At 48.8% G+C, this 21,954-nt stretch overlaps 1 protein-coding gene and 1 long non-coding RNA gene across 2 annotated transcripts in view; one reads left to right on the top strand and one right to left on the bottom strand.

Annotated features, from left to right (window-relative positions):
• Positions 1-21,954, top strand: part of LOC147648689 (serine/threonine-protein kinase PAK 3-like) — a 356,261-nt gene that overhangs the window by 178,984 nt on the left and 155,323 nt on the right. The gene's annotated exons all lie outside the window — the stretch shown is intronic.
• Positions 14,595-20,524, bottom strand: LOC147648691 (uncharacterized). Its single transcript, XR_015279989.1, has 2 exons — positions 20,357-20,524; positions 14,595-19,474 (listed from the first exon to the last, which is right to left on the bottom strand). It is a non-coding gene; the product is annotated as an uncharacterized LOC147648691 (long non-coding RNA).

Genomic DNA, 21,954 nt, shown 5'->3' with positions numbered 1-21,954 from the left:
AACCCTGCCCTGCCTTGGCTTCACCTGGGGGACAGAAGCCTCTGGAAATCAGCACCGCCAGTCACGTTCCCAGCTTGGAGCAGCTGCTGCTGGTGGGCAGATCTGTGGACATGATTTTCTGAACCTGAGACAGTTTCAAGCTCTCAGGGGCTGATCTGTTCCCAAGGGAAAGTCTTTTGAGAACTTTCTTCTCTCTCAAGGACTGTAGTGAAAACAAGGTTTTAGTTTCTCAAAAAAATCATACAGATGTTCTGAGAGTGTTTCTCTCTTGTCCCACCAATGGGATGAGGGAGCTGTTGTTTCTTCTACCAGTCAGGCTAACCTATATTGGAACACCTTATAAAAAGGGTTGAAAAACCCCAAAATAAGGGCTTTAAGGGCTTTTGCCTCATGAAATAAACCTCTGGCTGTTTCGTGATTCAAACCCTCGTGCTCCACTTTGTGTCCTCTAGCGACACAGATCCGGCCAGTTCCACCGCTTCCAAAGGGGAATTAAGGCAGAGGTAGAGACGGACACACAGAGCAGCCCTGGGCTTGTCCAATAAATGGACAAATGTATGGGGGAATGGGTTTGGAATTATTACAGCTCTTTTGTCAATAGTGCCTTTTCTCCTGCCCTTTTCTCCATTCACATTTCCTGTGCTTTCTCTCTCACATTTTCACCCCTTCCCAACCAAGACTGTGACACTTCTCCTGATCATTTTTACTCATGATTCCCAGCCTTTTCACCTCATGTTCCTCACACTTTTCCTCTCACATTTCCCACCTTTTTCTCCCCTCTGGGTTCTCTCCTTATCCCAGTTTTCCTTCTCAAAATTTCTCCTTATGTTTCTCACTTTTCTCCTCATGGTTCTCACTTCTTTCCTCTCATGTTTCTCACACCTTTTTCTTCACTGTACTAGTTTGAAATCAAACCAGTGAGAGATCGCAAGTCAGAATTATAATTTAATAGGAAAATGATAAAAAGAATAAATGCAATAATATCAAAAACACTGACAGAGTCAGAATACAGCCTGGAACCTTGTTAGGGTGATGGTAGTCGTCTAGATGAGGTGGTCTTGTTGAAGCGTGATCCTCTGGAAGAAAGGGGGTCTGGTCTTCCGCTGAAAATCTAGCAGTAGCTCCTGTCCTCTGGAAGTCTCGTAGGTAAGGGCTGCTGTGGTGTTCGAATTCTCAGCTTATATCCAGTATGGAATGCTTGGCTCCTCCCTCGGGGAGGAGCATCTCACAATGGGATGGTGAGTCATGAGATAAGGCCTTGATGAGCCATTAACAGAAAACAGTCCAGGAGGAAGTTATCTCTGAGTCATGCAGCAAGGCAGTGGTGGGCCCATTAACAGGGGACAATACAGGGGGAAGTTATCTATGAGTCATGGGGCAGGGCATTGGTGGGCCCATTAACAGAAGGTAGCCCGGGGGGGGGAGGGAGGCAGGGAGCACTGCCTCACCTGGTTTCAACAGTACATGAGGATGGTGATAGAATATACTGCAACCCAGGACATAATCCACCCCTTATTCTATTACCATCTACATAATTCCAAATCAGTACCTTCTTTAAACTTCACACACACACACACACATATATATATATATATACAATGGAACCTTACACACAGTTCTCACTTAAAATGAGGTCTCCTTGTGGCACACATCGGGTTTCCCTATCTTTCTGCATTACCTACCAAGTGCAACCAGGTCTTTGAGCGAAGACAATCCCACGGATAGGTTTGCTCTTGCCTGAGGTGGGATTAATCCAAACAGTCTTTCCTAACATACCTCTCATGTGTACCACAGGGACTTTATCTCTATCCACCGTGTGCAAGGGTTCAGACTGGGCAGGACCAGCTTGATTGATGGATCCTCTGGTGTTAACTATCCAGGTGGCCTTTGCTAAGTTCACTTCTCAATTTTTGAAGGTTCTTCCACTAAGTGCTTTTAGGGTAGTCTTGAGTAGTCCATTGCACCGTTCAACTTTCCCAGCAGCTGGTGCATGATAAGGGATATGATAGATCTATTCAATTTCATGTTCTCTGGCCCAAGTACTTACGAGGCTGTTCTTGAAATGCGTCTCGTTGTCTGACTCGATTCTCTCAGGGGTGCCATGTCTCTAAAGGACTTGCTTTTCCAGGCCCAAGATGGTGTTCCGGGCAGTAGCATGAGGCACAGGGTATGTCTCCAGCCATCCAGTGGTTGCTTCTACCATGGTCAACACGTAGCGCTTGCCTTGGCGGGTTTGGGGAAGGGTGATGTAGTCAATTTGCCAGGCTTCCCCATACCTGTACTTGGACCATCTTCTACCGTACCACAGAGGCTTTACTCGCTTGGCCTGTTTGATTGCAGCGCAGGTCTCGCAGTTGTGGATAACCTGTGAGATGCTGTCTATAGTAAGGTCCACCCCTCGCTCACGAGCTCATCGGTACGTTGCATCTCGTCCCTGATGACCAGAGGCATCATGGGCCTAACGAGCTAAAAATAATTCTCTCTTGTGCTGCCAGTCCAGATCTACCTGTGATATTTTCACCTTGGCAGCTCGATCCACTTGCTCATTGTTACGGTGCTCTTCATTAGCCCGACTTTTGGGTACATGAGCATCTACGTGTCGAACTTTCACGATTAGCTTCTCCACCTGAGCGGCGATGTCCTGCTAAATCTCAGCGGCCCAGATGGGTTTCTCTCTGCGCTGCCAGTTGGCTTTTCTCCATCGATCCAGCCATCCCCACAGAGCATTAGCTACTATCCAGGAGTCAGTGTAGAGATAGAGCCTCGGCTACTTCTCTCTTTCAGCAATATCTAAAGCCAGCTGGACAGCTTTAAGTTCTGCGACCTGACTCGATCTACCCTCTCCCTCGGTAGCTTGTGCAACTCGTCGTGTGGGGCTCTATACAGCAGCTTTCTATTTCCGGTTAGTGCTTACAATTCGGCAGGAACCATCGGTGAAGAGGGCATATCGTCTTTCACTCTCCGGTAGCTCATTATATGGTGGGGCTTCCTCAGCACGTGTCACTTGCTCTTCTTCTTCAGAAGATAATCCAAAAGTCTCACCTTCAGGCCAGTTTGTTATAATTTCCAGAATCCCAGGGCGGTTCAGGTTTCTAATACGGGCACGCTGTGTAATGAGGGCAATCCACTTGCTCCAAGTAGCATCGGTGGCATGATGCGTGGAAGGAATCTTTCTCTTGAACATTTACCCCAGCACCGGCAGTCGGGGTGCCAGAAGCAGCTGCGCTTCAGAACTAATGACCTCTGAGGCAGCTTGGACTCCTTCATAGGCGGCCAAAATTTCCTTCTCTGTTGGGGTGTAGTTGGCCTCGGATCTTCTGTAGCTTCGGCTCCAGAATCCCAGTGGTCGACCCCGAGTCTCACCAGGCACTTTCTGCCAAAGGCTCCAGGACAGACCATTGTTCCCGGCTGCAGAGTAGAGCACGTTTTTCACTTCTGGCCCCGTTCTGACTGGACCAAGGGCTACCGCATGAGCGATTTCCTGCTTGATCTGGGCGAAAGCTTGTTGTTGTTCAGGGCCCCAATGGAAATTGTTCTTCTTGCGGGTAACCAGGTAGAGAGGGCTCACAATCTGGCTATATTCAGGAATGTGCATTCTCCAAAAGCCTATGGCACCTAGGAAAGCTTGTGTTTCCTTCTTGTTGGTCGGTGGAGACATCGCAGTGATCTTATTGATGACTTCAGTGGGAATCTGACGCCGTCTATCTTGCCACTTTACCCCCAGGAACTGGATCTCCCGGGCAGGTCTTTTGACTTTGCTCTTCTTGATGGCAAAACCAGCCTTCAGGAGAATCTGGATGATCTTCTGTCCCTTCTCAAATACTTCTGCTGCCGTGTTCCCTCACACAATGATGTCATCAATGTACTGCAGGTGTTCTGGAGCCTCACCTTTTTCTAGCACAGTCTGGATCAGTCTATGGCAGATAGTAGGACTGTGCTTCCACCCCTGGGGCAATCGGTTCCAGGTATACTGCACACCCCTCCAGGTGAAGGCAAACTGAGGCCTGCACTCTGCTGCCAGAGGAATGGAGAAAAACGCATTTGCAATATCAATGGTCGCGTACCACTTTGCTGCCTTGGATTCCAGCTCATACTGAAGCTCCAGCATGTCTGGTACGGCTGCACTCAGTGGTGGCGTGACTTTATTCAGTCCACGGTAATCCACCGTCAGTCTTCATTCTCCACTGGACTTACGCACTGGCCATATGGGGCTGTTAAAGGGTGAACGAGCCTTGCTGACCACCCCTTGGCTCTCCAGCTCACGAATCATCGTATGGATGGGGACCACAGAGTCTCTGTCGGTGCGGTATTGCCGACGGTGCACTGTTGCTCTGGCAATTGGTACCTGTTGTTCTTCAACTCTCAGTAGTCTCACAGCAGAAGGGTTGTCTGAGAGACCAGGCAAGGTACTCAGTTGTCTGATGCCTTTTGTCTCTAGAGCAGCTATCTCAAAAGCCCAGCGATAACCTTTTGGGTCTTTGAAGTACCCGTTCCTGAGGTAATCTATGCCGAGGATGCATGGGGCCTCTGGACCAGTCACGATGGGGTGTTTCTGCCACTCATTCTCAGTTAAACTCACTTCAGTTTCCAGTACCGTGAGCTCCTGGGATCCCTCTGTCACCTCAGAAATAGAAATGGGTTCCGCTCCCACATACCTTGATGGCATTAGAGTGCATTGAGCGCCGGTATCAACCAAAGCCGTATATCTTTGTGGGTCAGATGTGCCAGGCCATCGGATCCACACTGTCCAATAGATCCGGTTGTCTCTCTCCTCTACCTGGCTAGAGGCAGGGACCCTCTAATCCTGGTCATGGTGCACGTTGCTCTCCTCCGGTGAATATGCTCTTGATGTCCCTTCAAGAGGATCACTCATATCATCATTTCTATACCTTCTGATGTTCTGGCCACGAGAGACCGGAGCGGCGCTGGCTCTAGATGAGCTCCTTGTGGTAGTTGTCCCTTTTTTTAGTTCACGTACCCGGGCTGCTAAGGAGGAGGTGGGTTTTCCATCCCACTTCCTCATGTCTTCTCCATGCTCCTGGAGAAAAAACCAGAGGTTACCTCGTGGAGTGTATCCTTTCTCCCTGGCTGGGGAATGCCTACTCCTAATAGCAGAGACTCTTGTTGGTTCTGGGGAGACGTGGTAAATTTCTTCCTTAAGTTCTTTTTTTAGTTTCTGATGGCCCTCTTCAATCAAGCTCCGGACTTGCTCAGCCAGCCTTGTTTCCACAGATGAGACATGGGTGCGAAACGGGGCAGTGACAGTGTCTTCGTAGATTCTTAGTTTATTGGCCAGGACACCCACCCTGTCCTCACCTTCCCTCCATTGCAGTGTTGCCAGGTAACGGGAGTACATCTCTGGTCCAAGCCGTGCAAATCTCAGCCACATCTGTGACGTGCACTGGACACCATCTGGGCTCTTAGGAAATCTCTCATCTTCTGCAAAAATGATCTCCAGCACAGCCAACTCCCTCAGGCATCGGATACCCTGTTCCATTGTGCTCCATTTTCCTTGGTGCACCTGGAGGTCTTCTTTGCAGAGGTATCTGTCCCTTACACTTGTCAGCAGTCGCCTCCAGAGGCTGAGAGTTTCTTGGGTTCTCCCAATCCCCTGGTCAATGACCACATCCCGGGACAGCGATCCCAGTTGCCTGGCCTCACTTCCATCCAGGATGGTGTCGTTTGCTGCAGCGTCCCAGATGCGGAGCAGCCAGGTTAGGATGGACTCGTTCGTCTGGCGGGTGAATTCCCTCCGCAGGTCACGCAGCTCACCTAGGGATAGAGAGCGAGTGATAATCTCTGGTTCTGTCTCCTCCGCTGCGTGTGAAGGTCCTGCCTCACCCTCATCAGTCACTATGCGGACTGATTTGCTTTTTGATTTCTTTTTCTGAATGGGGGCAACTTCTACCGGTTTAGGCTGCTCTGGTTCGGTGACTGTTTGTGTGGAGGTGCTCATGGCCCTTTTGGTTCCTTTCTCCTCTGTGGTAGTCTGCGTAGACATGGACGCTGTTGTTTTGCTCTTGGTTCCTTTCTCCTCTGTGGCAGTCTGAGTGGACACGGATGCTGTTGCTTTGCTCTTGGTTTCTTTCTCCTCTGTGGCAGTCTGCGTAGACACGGACGCTGTGGCTTTGCTCTTGGTTCTTTTCTCCTCTGTGGCAGTCTGTGTGGTCATGGATGCTGTTGCTCTGCTCTTGGTTCTTTTCTCTTCCTCCTCAAGAAGACGCTGTACCACACCAAACAGTGCTTTGTTTCTAAGCATGGTGTACATGGTGCAGGCCATGCAGAGAAAACAAAACAGCAAGACTAGGCTGTCCTTGGCATCCAGAGAGAACTCAATATTTTTAAAAACTGCTGTGCCTGACCTGAAAGGCTGGAAGAAACCACTCTCCACTTTTCCCACCAAGGACAGGGTGCGATTGTTGAGAAGGTCCCAGATGTAGCAGCCCAGACTAGGACAAGCAAACAAAATTGAGTATATATTCCGAATGGTATTCATTGCCTCACAGGTTATCATGCCATAAGCATAATAAACCAATAAAGCAATTCTCATACCATTCCCTGGTCTCAACAGGAGCAATACAACAGGCAAGTAGTTCCCCATGTGAGGGAAAATATAGAGAGCAAGATACAGTACCCATATAGACAAGCCAACCACCATGGTGGATAGGTTTCTGTTAATATGAAATTGCAATTCTGACTTTCTCTCAGGTTAATGCCCCACGTTGGGCGCCAAAATATGTACTAGTTTGAAATCAAACCAGTGAGAGATCGCAAGTCAGAATTATAATTTAATAGGAAAATGATAAAAAGAATAAATGCAATAATATCAAAAACACTGACAGAGTCAGAATACAGCCTGGAACCTTGTTAGGGTGATGGTAGTCGTCTAGATGAGGTGGTCTTGTTGAAGCGTGATCCTCTGGAAGAAAGGGGGTCTGGTCTTCCGCTGAAAATCTAGCAGTAGCTCCTGTCCTCTGGAAGTCTCGTAGGTAAGGGCTGCTGTGGTGTTCGAATTCTCAGCTTATATCCAGTATGGAATGCTTGGCTCCTCCCTCGGGGAGGAGCATCTCACAATGGGATGGTGAGTCATGAGATAAGGCCTTGATGAGCCATTAACAGAAAACAGTCCAGGAGGAAGTTATCTCTGAGTCATGCAGCAAGGCAGTGGTGGGCCCATTAACAGGGGACAATACAGGGGGAAGTTATCTATGAGTCATGGGGCAGGGCATTGATGGGCCCATTAACAGAAGGTAGCCCGGGGGGGGGGGGGGGGGGGAGGCAGGGAGCACTGCCTCACCTGGTTTCAACAGTACATGAGGATGGTGATAGAATATACTGCAACCCAGGACATTCACATTTATCATTCTTTTCTCTTCATGTTCCTTACACTTTTCCTCTCATATTTTGTGCCCTTTTTTCACTCATATCTTCTGCCTTTTTCCACCCTCAGGTTTCTCTTTTTTTTTTTTTTTCCCCTCAGGTTTCCACAATGTTCCCCTCACATTTCCTGACTGTTCTACTGTTGTTAATAGTTAAGTTTCTCATGCTCTTCCCCTCACATTCTCTCCCTTCTCTCCCCTCATGTTTCTCACCCTTTTGCACTCATGTTTCTTAGAATTTTCCCATCATCTTTCCTGCCCTTTTCTCCTGTCACCTTCTTCTCCTATTTTCACTCACATTTCTCACTGCAGCACCATGGACCAGCCCCTGGGAACCCTAAGGAATTCATATCAGGAGCCAGAGAACCCATTCATCATTTCAATGCCATAATTAGATTACAAACTGTCAGTGAAATACCTGAGAGGAATGACAGATTTGTCTTTATAAACAAGCTGTGGGTCTGCTGATACATGAAACCAGCACTGAGAGATAAAAGAAACAATGAGAAAGTTTCCACTGATGGATGAATGGAAAATATATATTTGTCTTTACAGACTGTAGGATTGCTGATAAATGAGATTAAATATTGAAAGATGAAAGAAATAATGCAAGAAAACCATAAATTCCATAAGAGTTAAAAATTAAGAGGGAGGGTTACACATTAGAGGGGAATCTTAGGTATCAGGCATTCCGGGAAGTCTGTACCTCTCCAATACCTCAGGCAGTGGGGAAAGAGAGGGACACGGAACCGGGAAATTGAGATGAAAACAAGGTTGTGTCTTCCAAAAATTTGAGAGACCCCAGGGGAATGCCCCATGGCCTCTCCCTTTATTCAAAAAGTCAAAGGACTCCACTGTATCCTTTTTGGACATAAACCTCTGGGGTTTGTGGATTAATTTTCCTGACATACTCAATCAGACAGCTCCCAACCTTCTTCCCCCCAACCAATCCACTCAGATGAGGAACACAACATTTCACCATGGGATGGATCAGATTACCTTTTAGCAGAAAATCGAGGCAGAGTTTGTGGAAAGGTGAATGACTCAAACTGCTCTTGGCAAATAGATCACAAAGGAAAAGTAGAGGAACAGATAAAAAAGGAAATAAAAAACCAGCTCTTGTACTGGTCCAAACGTAGAAAGGATGGGAACGGGACACGGTTTTGTGCTTCCCTGGCAGGCCACAGGTGAAACAAATGCTGTTTCTCCTCTCATGCGCTACAGCAACTCTCATCTTTTTACCATGCACCACACCTTGCTGAGTGCAGCTCATTCAGCAGCTGAGCAAGGGGATGCAGGTGGCAGCCAGGCCTCCTGAGCCACAAACAGCTACAAAAGGACAGAGAATGAGGGCACTGACAGCAACCCCAAAAACAAAGAACACCCAGGAAGAAAAACCAGAGGCAATGAGTGAATCTGCCTGGAGATAGGGCCAGGGACTTGTACATAAGGAGGCAATGGGAGAAACCATCAGATCAGAAAATGTTACTAATTGAAAAGGACTGCTGCTCAGACCAAGTCCCACTTGTTGGAGTCTGGGATGCAGAGTGTGTGCATGTTTCTGATACTTAACTCTAAGATCCAGAAAAACACTGAATTTCATATCATATGAAATTCATGAGCATGTTTTCATGGTGATACATGAAAACAACTGTTAAAGTTAGATAGAAAAAGCTGAAAGTGTGTGTAGATTATAGAGTTTTCTTAAGTCACTGGGTGAAAAAGTTAGTTTAGAGAACAGAAGACAAGATGGAGGATTTAGTGTTGTCTCTTGTCCTTCTTTCGTCTTCATGTTCTTCTCCTAGAGGTTTTTGGGTAATAGTAAGTGATTGGTTAGAAAATGCCGCAGTGCATCACACAGGTGATGGGTCATTGGGTCATTGTTGAAAGACCCCCGAGCTGTTCACCAGTCTTCACAGAAGTAATTGTGAATGCCGTTTATTTCTATTATTAACACACCTTTTATAGGGTCTACAGGGTTTGCGGGCAGAGCAAGTTACTATTGGCTAACACACACAGGTTTACATTCTTATCCTTGTACACAAGGATATTGTTTTGCTTTACTCTCTCTTCTGCAGGCAAGTTTCAAGGATTTTAGCCCTTAATATCACGACTTATTCCAAAGGCTGGTTTGTGCATACCGGCCTTTACTAATATATAAAATATAGCAACAATTCCCCCTTTCTCTTTTTGCACAAACCAGGCTTTGGATAAGATAACACACAACTTAGGCTGTCATCCCAATTAACACTATAAGTAAAGTCCGTCCCCCTTCTAGCACAAGAGACCTCAACCATCCGGTGTTGCCCCAGCTGGCGAACCAGCTTCCAGTGGGGTCACTATCTTCTTTCAGGGCATGTAACACATCCTGTAGCTGTTGCAGTTGCCCATGGATGGAAGCTGAATGATCAGTAAGATCCAAGCAGCACATGCCTTCAAACTCCCCACAACCACGTCCCTGTGCCAAGAGCAGAAGGTCCATTGCAGCTCGATTTCATAATACTGCATGACATACACTACTCACATCGGCTGAAAGCTCACTTAACATTGTGGATGTTAAGTTCAATCCTTCCTTAGTCCAACAAGCGAGCCTTTTTAGGGTGGCTAAACTTTAATTCATTCAGGCTTCGCTTTGACTGTTTGATGTTCTTCATTTTGCTAGCTATATTCAACAATTGGTGTTAGCTTGGGTGGAACAAAGTTAAGTTTCCCAAGATAACAGGGTCTTCTATGTGGACTAGCAGGAATCCCATTCCATGCCCTATCCCCACAGATTAGGAACATGGAACTAGGTAATCGCTTTGGTAATTGCCCTGTGAGATTGCACCACAAACAAAGGTTTTACTTTCAGTGGTAGTAACGAGATCAGCTATAGGGTTGACTGCAGCTCAGGGCTACATTACTTTGTTAGAATGACTTTTTGTCGGGGGTTCAAACATTATCCATCCACCTGAGGTATTGGTGGAACTTAACAAATCTAATTCTTCTGAGGGTTGTAACATTGAGAACTTTGGTAATTTTTTGCGTGCCAACAGGCTTCAGGTTGTCTTAATGTGAAGCCAACAGTGCAATTGCACTCTTGCAACATTGCCAGTTGATTCAGTTGAGTCTCATTACTAATTAAATCTTTAAATGCTGGAGGATCCCATTCAGGGACTCCTATGAGACAGGTGCGAAAGGATCTCCAGGTGTGGCTAGGCTTAGACACATTGACCTTTGGCCAGTTCAATGTGCCAGTGACCCACATGTTCTGCCTCTTTTGGATGTTAGTTAGCAGACAGTTGGTTGGGACTATACACAACACAATTACCATAAGCAGTTTGTTCCATGCAAATGACACCATATTTGCAAACTTACAGCTAAAACTCCAATCGTTAAATGAACTTTCAAAGATGCTTACACTAGCTCTTGAAGGGGGAATACTTATACTTTATACTAACATAACAATTACTACACAGGCTAAACTATCTTAACCTATTATATAACTACTTTTAACACACGTACTTTGGTATATATGTAGTCTAAGCGTGAAAGCAATTTGCTGAAAGGGTAAACACACAACTACAATTTGCTTTATATACAGTTAAATGGAGTCTCTACACTTCTTAGATCTTCTACAGAATTTTTCTCTAACACGATTCAGTCCTGGAACGTTCACTGCTCCCGTGATATCAGCTGGCAGCTGATGGGTGACTGAGGGTTTTGATGTTCAAGTTGTTCTTCAGATCCTTCTAAATCTTAAAACAAAGGATACCTGAAAAATTGGTAGAGACATAACATCATAGTAATGACATAAAAGTTCTGTTGGCAACTGTCTGTGTAGTGTTCAGACACAACTGTGTCCTGACATGTCCACTTCTGATCCATGTCTGGAGTACCAAGGCCGTGTGATGACTTCTCTGTTCACTGGATCTCATGTGTTCAGAGGCAGACACTCTGGTCAGATGGACAGGTGACCTTTTTGAACCTGCCAACAAAACACAGGCACTTCTCTCCTTGAAGTTAATGAATTACACTAATCAAATGTTTTTAGGGCATCCATTTCCCCCGTTTTCTTAAAAAAAAATAAAATGAGATGTACTTCTGTTATAAACATCAACAGCAACACAAAACCATATACACAATTAATAAGAACTTATACCGGTTAAAAATCAATTAAATCATAAACATTATTAATAACACATGTAATATAAAACTACTATTAATTACTAAAACACTGCACCAGCATCCCATAGTTAGCAAGCAAACAGAAACAAAACAATCAGTGAAGGATTGGGTAATCACCTCCGGAAATGATTCTCCAAGCTTACTTCAAAACTGATCCAGCTGTCATATCAACAGGGTCAAATTGCTGAGTCAAAAAGTGACTCAAATACTGATTTGGTACAGAAAACATCTGGATCTGTTGGCAAACGTTCCCTCCAGGTAAAGTCAAGGCTTGGCCAGGGCCTTAGGCTTTAAACTGGAAAGATGCCTCTTAACATATTTCTAGAACAAGGTTCTCAATAGTAGCAGCTATGAGATGCTTACAGCACAGCAAACTGTTAAAATACATTTGTACAAATCAAATGATCAGAAGCCTCAGGTACCAGACCAATTAAACCATGCAGCAGTTGGTTTAATCTGAAGCCTCTCCTATGGCAGCTGATCCTCAGCAATGATACATCTTCTTAAAATTCTGGAAACACTGAAAAATAAAAAGCTATAACAAACAAAAACTGCAGAGATTGCAACAACCAATAGAACTCCTGATGAAGTCAAGGGTGTCACAGACTGCATTCCCTTCTATCCACAAGCAGGTGTTCACCAGTGTTCCATCACTGCTGTTTCAGTTGTCGCTGTCTTCATATCTCTAGGAAAATAACTATACTTTTCAGTTTAAACAAGTGTCTCCAATAAAACATAAAACAATTTAAATTAAACAATATTTAAACCTAACAATAATTATATATGATAAAAGGAAATAACAAACTTAACCTTAAAAGAATATCTAAGTTAGAAAACTTAACTTAAAAACATTCAAGCCTAAACATTATAAAACTTAACTATCCTTAATTCTATTAACACGTAACCTATATTAAATAAAATCATAACTTAATATTATTCTGTTAGTACAAAAAGCAACTAAAAGTTTGATATATACTTTTTAAACACAATATAACAGTAACATGAATTCACTATAAAGATTATAAGAATGTAACAAATACATCACAATTCTATGTCATCTAGCTTTGAGAATAACTCACAATAACTGCAAATGTTACTAAAAATACTTATTCATAACAGGAATTTGCCTAGTATATGCTTAAATTGGTTAGGATTTGAAAGTGCAGCTTTTCTAGAGAAAAAACACAGCAACACAGGATTTGGTGAGTTGCCATCCAGCTTTGTAGCACTTTTCAAAAGTACTACATTTACATTTTTTCAGAAACACCAAGTCCAATTCTGAAACTAAAACCCAAAATCCAAATTGGTGTATATGCAGTTATATGTGCTTTATATAACAAAAGGACTCACATTAAAATTACCTTATTAAAATTGTGGAAAAAACAAGCAAATAGATAATATATACTTTAACTTAACTTTGTCTTGTACAGTAAAGTTCTCTTAACTAATTATTTTTTAAACCATAAATCTCTTCTGTAGATAACATTAATTGGAAGGTTTTCCTAGAAGCTGTAAATCACACCATGTTTAAACACTTTCTCTCTCTCTTTTTTTTTTTTCTTTTTTTTTTCTTTTTTTTTTTTTTTTTTCTTAAACGTTCAAAGAATCACAATAACTTCTCTAGTGAAATCCTAAAAACTGCAATTGCATAAACTCATAATTACTTAAAACACAAAATTAACTCTACAATGGCATATAAAAACATTTTGAAAACCCAATAAATTATAACTTTTTAACAAACTGGGTATTATCTGGGTGCTTCTTCTTAGAGAGGGAGCAGGGGGGTGAGCTGCCCACCCTGCTGCTGCTGCAGCTCTGCTCTTATCTTCCTTCACATTCTCTACATACTCTTGCAGCGAGGAAAACGGAGAGAAAGGAAAAGAAAAACCTCACAAAGTTAACTTTAACAAATGCAGTTTTTTCTCTCAATCTCTCGTGTTGTTTGCCGATAGAGGAAAAAAGGGCACGATTTTACAAAAGCAGGCGATGTTACACGAAAAGTCTCTCAGGCCAGGTGCTAACAACGGCGATCATTGCAGCTTATCAGCGTGGCCTTGGAACTTTTCTTGCTGCTGCTTCTACCCCCAGGGTGCCTTTGTTCTCTGCACACCTCTGTGCTCCCCCATGTCCCCCTGGTTCGGGTGGAAACCAGACTAAATTTGGCTTCTTTTCTTCCAGGGTGGTAAAGATGGAACATTAATAAGATTGTAATGCTAAAAGTGACTCCAAAAGTGAAGCAAATATTTCTGGATGTATCACATCCTGCCATAACTGAACAGATTCTGTTCATTGTTTCAGCGTTCGCTGTGGAACTTTTTTTTTTTATTATTATTATTTTTTTTTTCCTTTTTTTTTTTTTTTTTTTTTTTCTTTATTTTCTTCTCTCTGACTCTCCCTCCCTCTCTCCATGGGCAGCATAGATAGGAGTGCTAGTCCAGCAGTGGGAGGTAGAGGCATCTGCCGCTGTGACGCAGGTAGAATTACGGGGCTCACAGCCTCAGCATATCTCACTTTTCTGTCTTTTAAGGTATTAATTGCAATCTGCCAAGTTCAACCGAGAGACACAGTGTCCTTGCTTTTTTCCATGATTGCCGTTTCCCATATCAGAGCCGACGTATCAGTCCGTTCTTGCACCGCAAAAAGCAGTGTGAGCACTGCAAATGCCCATGACAATTAGCCCATATAATGAGCATATCCAGATCCTTTTCCTGGGCTGCTTCGCCTCGTTTAACGAGGATACCAAGAAGCAGTTTTTTAACCGCCGCAAACTCTGCCTCCATGCTGACGGCCACCCGCAAGGGGGAAGGTTGCGACCCTTCTACCACGCCCTTGCCTTCCTGGGCCCCCCCCAGCAGCCTGACTTTCCACGTCCTACCGCTCAGCGTTTCACCGCGCTCAGGCTGCCTATCCGGTGCCGATCCAAGCCCGCGACGTCTAATGCCCAGATCCACTCCGCTGACTCCAAAGCCCCTCTGCCCGCAGGGGTGTCCTTGGTCGGAGCGCCAGATGTTGAAAGACCCCCGAGCTGTTCACCAGTCTTCACAGAAGTAATTGTGAATGCCGTTTATTTCTATTATTAACACACCTTTTATAGGGTCTACAGGGTTTGCGGGCAGAGCAAGTTACTATTGGCTAACACACACAGGTTTACATTCTTATCCTTGTACACAAGGATATTGTTTTGCTTTACTCTCTCTTCTGCAGGCAAGTTTCAAGGATTTTAGCCCTTAATATCACGACTTATTCCAAAGGCTGGTTTGTGCATACCGGCCTTTACTAATATATAAAATATAGCAACAGGTCATTAAGAAAAATAATATACGTGTCTATTGTTAACTGAGTAAGAATAAGTATAAAGATAAAAGAACTCCATAGTTTGGGGTCATTTTCTGCTATCAAACACAAAGTGAGCCACAAGGCCTTGTTGTACCATCAGAAGAAATGTACCAGATTGGATAGAATTAAGCTTGTACAGCTAATCTGGAGAGACCTGCCAAGTTTTGTAATGACCTTCTAATAAACAAGAGAAACAAGATTCTAACGATGTCGGGAGTTTTCGTCAAACCTAAAGAACTGAGATAAGTAGGGCTCCCCACGAGGGAGAATTCAGCCCAAAGGAGCCTAAAAAATCCAAGAAAAGAAAGAAAAATATAGAAGTGCAGTGGAATCAGAGAAAAAGAATTTTTTAGAGAAAAGTTACAGCACTACATTCCTGAACTTCCAGAAGAACAAACACTTCACAGAGACAGGAATATCAGGTGTTATACAAAAAGGACATGCAGCAGGCGGATCGGGAAGGCTGAACCTTCCAAGCACCTCCGCCAGTGTTGGGCAAAGGGACAGGGACACGCGGCCGGGAAAATCAGGACAAAAACGAGGCCGCGTCCTCCAAGAACTGGAGAGAGCGCACGGCAAATGCCCCATGGCCTCTCCCTTTGGGCAGCAATAAAGTCACTCGCACACCACTCCTCTGGCTCCTTGGGCCACACAAACCTCTGGCGCCGGGAATTTTCCCGCCCGGCCCCGGGCACAGCGCAGCCACCTCCGGCCTCCCGACACGAAGCGGGACGAGCCAGCGCTGCTCCGCCACCGCCTCCTGCCGAGGCCCCAGCGGCAAGGAGACCGCGGGCAGCCGCTGCCGCAGCGCCCTCAGCCCAGGGCCAACACGGGCCGGCCACGGCACAAGCCACCCGCCACAGCCCCCTGCCGCCCACAAATGAAGCCCCAATTGAGGGCGTTCTCTGCTTGGCTGAGCGCTGCCTGAGCGCTGGGGCTGCGCCAAGGGGGGACACCCTCCTCCAGCAGGGATGTCCCGCAAATGGGGGAGCCCCACAAAGCCCTCAGGACCCCCGGGGCTGGGCTGGCCCTGCGTGGATGCCGGGAGCCACCAAAAACTCTCTGTCCCTGCCCTCTGCAACTGCACAGGGACACGGAATACAAGGAAAGGCTCAGGAGCTGGGAGAAGGATGGGGAGGGATCCTGGTCCCAGCATTGACACGAGCACAACAGACCCAGCCTGGACACACAGTGTGAATTTATTCGCAGCAGGACCAAAGGAGAACGGAGAGAAATCTCTCCAACATCTCCCCTACCCAACAGGGATATGGGGGATGGGGTCTGCAATGAGACAGCCACACGTTGGGATGATGAGCTTGGGGTGATCCGGTTACTAAAGAGGTTTTGGGGCATCTTCCAATCCTGAAGGAGGAGTAACTTGGAAGGGGAAGGCACCTGGCTCTGGCACTGGAGTGGGGCCCCACATGGAAGGACATGGGGAGCCCGTATTAGGGAAGATCCTGCTGCATTTTCCCACTTTTGGGGGGTTATAAACAGTTTTGGGGGGGTTTCCCGGTCAGTTTAGGGGGTGAAGGTGACCTCTTTTTTGGGAAAATCCTGGGTTTTGCCAGTTTTGGGGGGTTCTAAATGGCTCGTGGTGGACCCCCACTTTTGTGGGTTTTGATGTTCTCCACCCACACTTCAAACTGGTCCGGACTGGTGCTCCCAGCACTGTGCAGGGCAGGACCATGGGGACCCCTCTGGCCCAGCACTGCTGCTTTGGGGCTGGTGGCCCCTGCCCGGCACTGGGGATGGGGCATGTGGGGGAGCTGGGGCTGTACTGGTGGTACTGGTGGTGCTGTGAGCTCACCTGTCGGGGAGCCAGTGGGATGTGGGTGAACATGTGTGCTCCCTCCAGGGCCCCCAGCCTGGTGTCACCCCCTTTTCTCTGCCCACAGAGCTCCTGAGCCGGCAGGGGCAGCAGCCCCTCCCTGTGGCCTCAGGCCCGGCCGGGACCCCCGCTCTGTCCCCGCACTGATTTTGGGGGGGGTTGTGTGTCCCCCCTCAGCCCTGTTGCCACTCTGCCCACGCCTGGCTGCTCACAGTGTTCCCAATAAAGCTTCCCACTTTGCCCTGGGAATGGGGACCACCATGTGTCTCCCCTGTGTCACCCTGCTCTGGGACTCCTTGGGAAGCACCAGAACACTAGCAGGGAACCCACTGAACCCCAAAAGGCACTGGGACACTCCAAAGCTGCCAGGGAAATTTGGGGAGGGGGTGCATGGGGGGAACCCAGGCCAAGAGCCCAGCGCTGCCCCAGCCCAACCTGCCCTGGCTCCATCCCGGCTCCTCCCATGGAATGAGGAGGCATTGGGAAAAGGTGAGGCCAAGGGTGGGCGCAGGGCCTGGGGGGAACAGGTCAAGGGATTGAGGAGGAGGGCAGAGGAATGAGTGGAAGAAAGGCACGAGATGAGGAGGCAGGATGAAGAAAGAGGAGTGGATCCCTCCAACACCATTTGGGGGTCCCAGCCAACCTCATTTCCCCTGCACTTCCACCCCTTCTCCGGTGTCCCCCAAACCACCAGCCCCATCCCTCATGCCTGACTTTGGTGGTTCCAGGTCCCTCAGTCTGGGATTCCCATATTCCCTTCCCCTCAATTCAGGCACCTCCCGGCAGATTTTTCCTATGAGAAATCTCTGACTTTGGGGATTTTTGGGGTGCAGTTCTGGAGGTGGACAGCTCTGTCTGGCTTTCCCCTCCCTGCTGTGGCCTCTCAGCTGCCCCCCACACCCTGGGGGTGCTGGGATTTCCCTCCTGGGCACAAGGACGTTCATTCCCTTCCAGGAGCCCAATGCCCAGCTGGGGCTCCAGGCCAGGGGGTCCTTGAGCAGCTGCCCCAGAACCTCCACCAGGGGCTCCCAGTGCAGTCGCAGCCGCTCGGCCTGGGCTCCCCAAAGCCCTCAGCAAGCCCCAAGTCCCTGCCAGGAACCCTCAACTCCCTCAAACCCAGCATCCCCCACAGCCCCTGCAAGTTCCCCCCATGGCAGCGGCCATGGCCATGGCCCCACATGTCACAGGCCATGTCCCACCATGTCCTCACCCAGGGCTGTGTCCCCACCATGTTTCCACCCCTGGCATTGTCCCCCACATCTCCATCTGTGCCCGTGTCCCCCCATGTCCCCATGAATGGCCATGTCCCTGTCCATGTGTCCCCACGTCACTCTCCATGTCCCACCATGTCTATGTGTCTCAATGTCCTCACCAACGTCTTAGTTCAATGTCTTTATTTTCACCCCAAAGTTGGATATTTTGAAGGGATAAAGAAAAATGAAAAGCCAATCAGGCCATATTGAAAGGATTTTTGCCAGCTGAGGATTCCCGTGCTTGGGTGGAAGGGAACAACGTTTTTGGGAAGGCTTTCCACACCACTATCTCCAAAATCTTGGTCTTTGACCCATTTCATCGACATCTGGCTGTGGAAGACACCTCTGGGCAATAGGAAATGAAAATTTGGAATCACTGAGGTTGGACAAGACCTCCAAGACCTCCTTGATGCCACCAGAAGATAGGTGGATTGAATGCAAAAGATTTTCTGGGATTGAAAGTCAACAAATCCACTCCCCCCAAGGAATTACCATTGTTGGTCTGTGTCCCAGTGGTTGTTTCTGCCCCAGTGTTCACCCAGGTGCCCACAGGGAGCCAGGAAGATGTGGAGCCTCCCAGCCAGGTGTCTTCCCAACACGGATCACCAGGACCACGGATCACCAGGGCTCTGCCCAACGGGGGTCACTGGGGATCATCCAACGCCCATCCTCCCATGGGGGATGGAGCTGGAGCAGTGCACGAAGCTCTTCCTGCACTCGGGGCACTCGCAGGGCTTCCCTTACTGGTGCCTCCGTTGGTGTTGGGTCAAGTGAGCGCTCTGTGAGAAGCTCTTCCCACACTGGGGACACTCGTAGGGCCTCTCCCCAGTGTGGATGCGCCGGTGCCTGACAAGGGTGGAGTTGTGCTTGAAGCCCTTCCCGCAGTCGGGGCAGCGGAAGGGCCTCTCGTCTGTGTGAATCCGCTCATGTAGGAGGACATGGGAGCTGGTTCGAAACCTCTTCCCACACTTGGGACACTCGTAGGGCCTCTCCCTGGTGTGGATGAGCTGGTGCTTCCTCAGATTGGAGCTCCACCCAAAGCTCTTCCCACATTCCAAGCAGGTGTAGGGCCGTTCCCCTGTGTGGATCACCTGATGTCTCATCAGTTCAGAGGTATCTCTGAAGCTCTTCCCACATTTCCCACAATCATAGGGCCATTCCCCACTGTGGATCACCTGGTGTGCCCTCAGTTTGGAGTGGTAGCTGAAACTCTTTCCACATTCCCCACACTTGTAGGGCTTTTCACCAGTGTGGCTCACCTGGTGCTGGAGCAGGCTGGAGCTGTAGCTGAAATCCTTCCCACATTCCAAACACTTGTGGGGCTTCTCCCCGCCATGAGGCTTCACCCCCAGCTCTGAGCTCTGGCTGGATCTCTGGCCATGTTCCTGGCACTGGGGGGATCTTTCCTCCTCACAGCTAACTGGGCTGGGTTTGCAGCCCCTCCTTGTGCGGCATCTCCAGGGATTTTCCTCCTCCTCCATCTGGCCACAGCTTGGGAATGAAAAATCCTGGTTTGGGGGAAAAAAAGAAAGGAAAAAGCCTTGGGCTGAGGGTTTCTCCTTTCCCAAGTTCATCTCAGGAAGTCATAGGGCATCTAGTGTCTGTAAGAACCTCCAGGATACCAAGACTCAGCCCAAAAAATCCTCCAAACATCAAGACAGATCAAAAACTTCCAAAACACCAAAAATCTGATATCCCCCCAAAATACAAAGATTCTGCCCCCACAAAAAAAACAAAACACCAACATTCACCTCAATAAAGCTCAGAAACACCAAGGTTCAGCCCCGTGAAGATCGTGCATCTCCCTGCCCGGGCACTCGCTGCATGGGGGGTGAGGGGGGCAATGAGGCCGGGCCGGAGCAGGGGGTGCCTGAGAGAGGCCCCGAGCCCGGCAGAAGCCCCTGCACAGCCATGCAAGTGGCTCCTGGCCGGACTCGGGGATCCCCCTGGCCATCCCCGCTGGAGCAGCCTGGTCCTGAGGGACTCTGGCCCCTGCGAGGGACCCCAGGCTGCAGCAGGACAAGGATTCCTGGCCCTCAGGGGGAGGCAGTGACATGACCGGACTGTGACCCCCATCCCTGTGCCTCTGGGCGGGGAGGGGGACGGAGAGGGGCACAAAGTTAAGCCCGGGAAGGAGGGACAGCTGGAGGGGATGTTTCCGTAAGAATTACTTTGCTTCTCGTTTTTTTGTTCTGACATGTCTGAATAATAAATTCAATTAATTTCCCCAAGTCGTGTGTGCTGTGCCCGTGACCAAGGATTGAACTGTCCCCACCCTCATCCCGACCCCCGAGCCTTTCCTTGTGTGTTCTGCTCCCCGCCCGGGACAGGAAGGAGAGTCACAGAGTTTTGGCCTCGCTCCGGCATCCCCTGCTCCATCCCGGACTCACCCCCAGCTCGCAGCGCCCTCAGCTCCCGGGCGCCCCGAGCTCCCGGCGCTTCAGCGCAGCGGCGCTTCCTTGGCCTCCGGCCCGGGCCGGGCCCAGCGCCGGGGCCGCTCCTCAGCCCAGGGGTCCGAGAAATGGCGGAGCTCAGCCCAAGGCAGGCGAGGCCGTGCCGTGTGCAGAGCCCGCCGCTGGCTGCGATTGGCTGCTTCTGCCGTCACTCGTGGCTCTGGCGCGCGCTGATTGGGCAGAGCGGGGACAAGCCCGGCCCCGCTGGCGCCCCCAGGGCGGCCGTGGGGCAGGAGAGTCGCCATTGCCGGAGCGTCTGTGCGGGCCCGGCAGCGGCGGCAGCAGCGGCGGGAGCCCGGTGAGGCGGCGGCGGAGCTCGGAGGCGGCCCCGGCCATCGCAGGTGGGAGCCGCGCTCGGTTCTGCGGGGGCTCGGGGCTCGCTGCGGGCCCGGGAGGGGGCGGCAGGGGGCTGTGGCGGGTGGCTTGTGCCGTGGCCGGCCCGTGTTGGCCCTGGGCTAAGGGCGCTGCGGGAGCGGCTGCCCGCGGTCTCCTTGCCGCTGGGGCCTCGGCAGGAGGCGGTGGCGGAGCAGCGCTGGCTCGTCCCGCTTCGTGTCGGGAGGCCGGAGGTGGCTGCGCTGGGCCCGGGGCCGGGCGGGAAAATTCCCGGCGCCAGAGGTTTGTGTGGCCCAAGGAGCCAGAGGAGCGGTGTGCGAGTGACTTTATTGCTGCCCAAAGGGAGAGGCCATGGGGCATTTGCCGTGCGCTCTCTCCAGTTCTTGGAGGACGCGGCCTCGTTTTTGTCCTGATTTTCCCGGCCGCATGTCCCTGTCCCTTTGCCCAACACTGGCCGAGGAGCTTGGAAGGTTCAGCCTTCCCGATCTGCCTGCTGCGTGTCCTTTTTGTATAACATCCGATATTCCTGGCTCTGTGAAGTGTTTGTTCTTCTGGAAGTTCAGGAATGTAGCGGGACTTGGTCTGAGCAGCAGTCCTTGTCAATTAGTAACATTTTCTGACACTGGTGATTTCTCCCATTGCTTCCTTATGTACAAGTCCCTGGCCCCTTCTCCAAGCAGATTCACTCACTGCCTCTGTTTTCTCTTCCTGGGTGTTCTTTGTTTTTGGGATTGCTCTCAGTGCCCTCATTCTCTGTCCTTTTGTAGCCGTTTGTGGCTCAGGAGGCCTGGCTGCCACCTGCATCCCCTTGCTCAGCTGCTGAATGAGCTGCACTCAGCAAGGTGTGGTGCATGGTAAAAAGATGAGAGTTGCTGTAGCACATGAGAGGAGAAACAGCATTTGTTAAACCCATGGTCTGCCAGGGAACCATAAAACTGTGTCCCATTCCCATCCTTTCCACGTTTGAACAAGTACATGAGCTGCTTTGCTATTTCCTTTTTTATCTGTTTCTGCACCTTCTCCTTGCTGATCTGTTTGCCATCACCAGTTTGAATCTTTTAACTTTTCCCAAACCTCTCCTTTTTCTGCTAAAGGGTACTCTGATCCCATCCAATGGTGAAATGTTGTGTTCCTCATCTGAGTGGATTGGTTGAGGGGAAGGTCAGGAGCTGGAGTTGTGTGGTTGGTTATTATTTCAATGA

This window comes from Cyanistes caeruleus, chromosome 31 (assembly GCF_971803275.1).
Source record: "Cyanistes caeruleus chromosome 31, bCyaCae1.hap1.1, whole genome shotgun sequence".
Taxonomy (NCBI): Eukaryota; Metazoa; Chordata; class Aves; order Passeriformes; family Paridae; genus Cyanistes; species Cyanistes caeruleus.
Note: the sequence above shows the minus strand (reverse complement) of the source record. Positions and strands in the feature narration are given on the sequence as shown.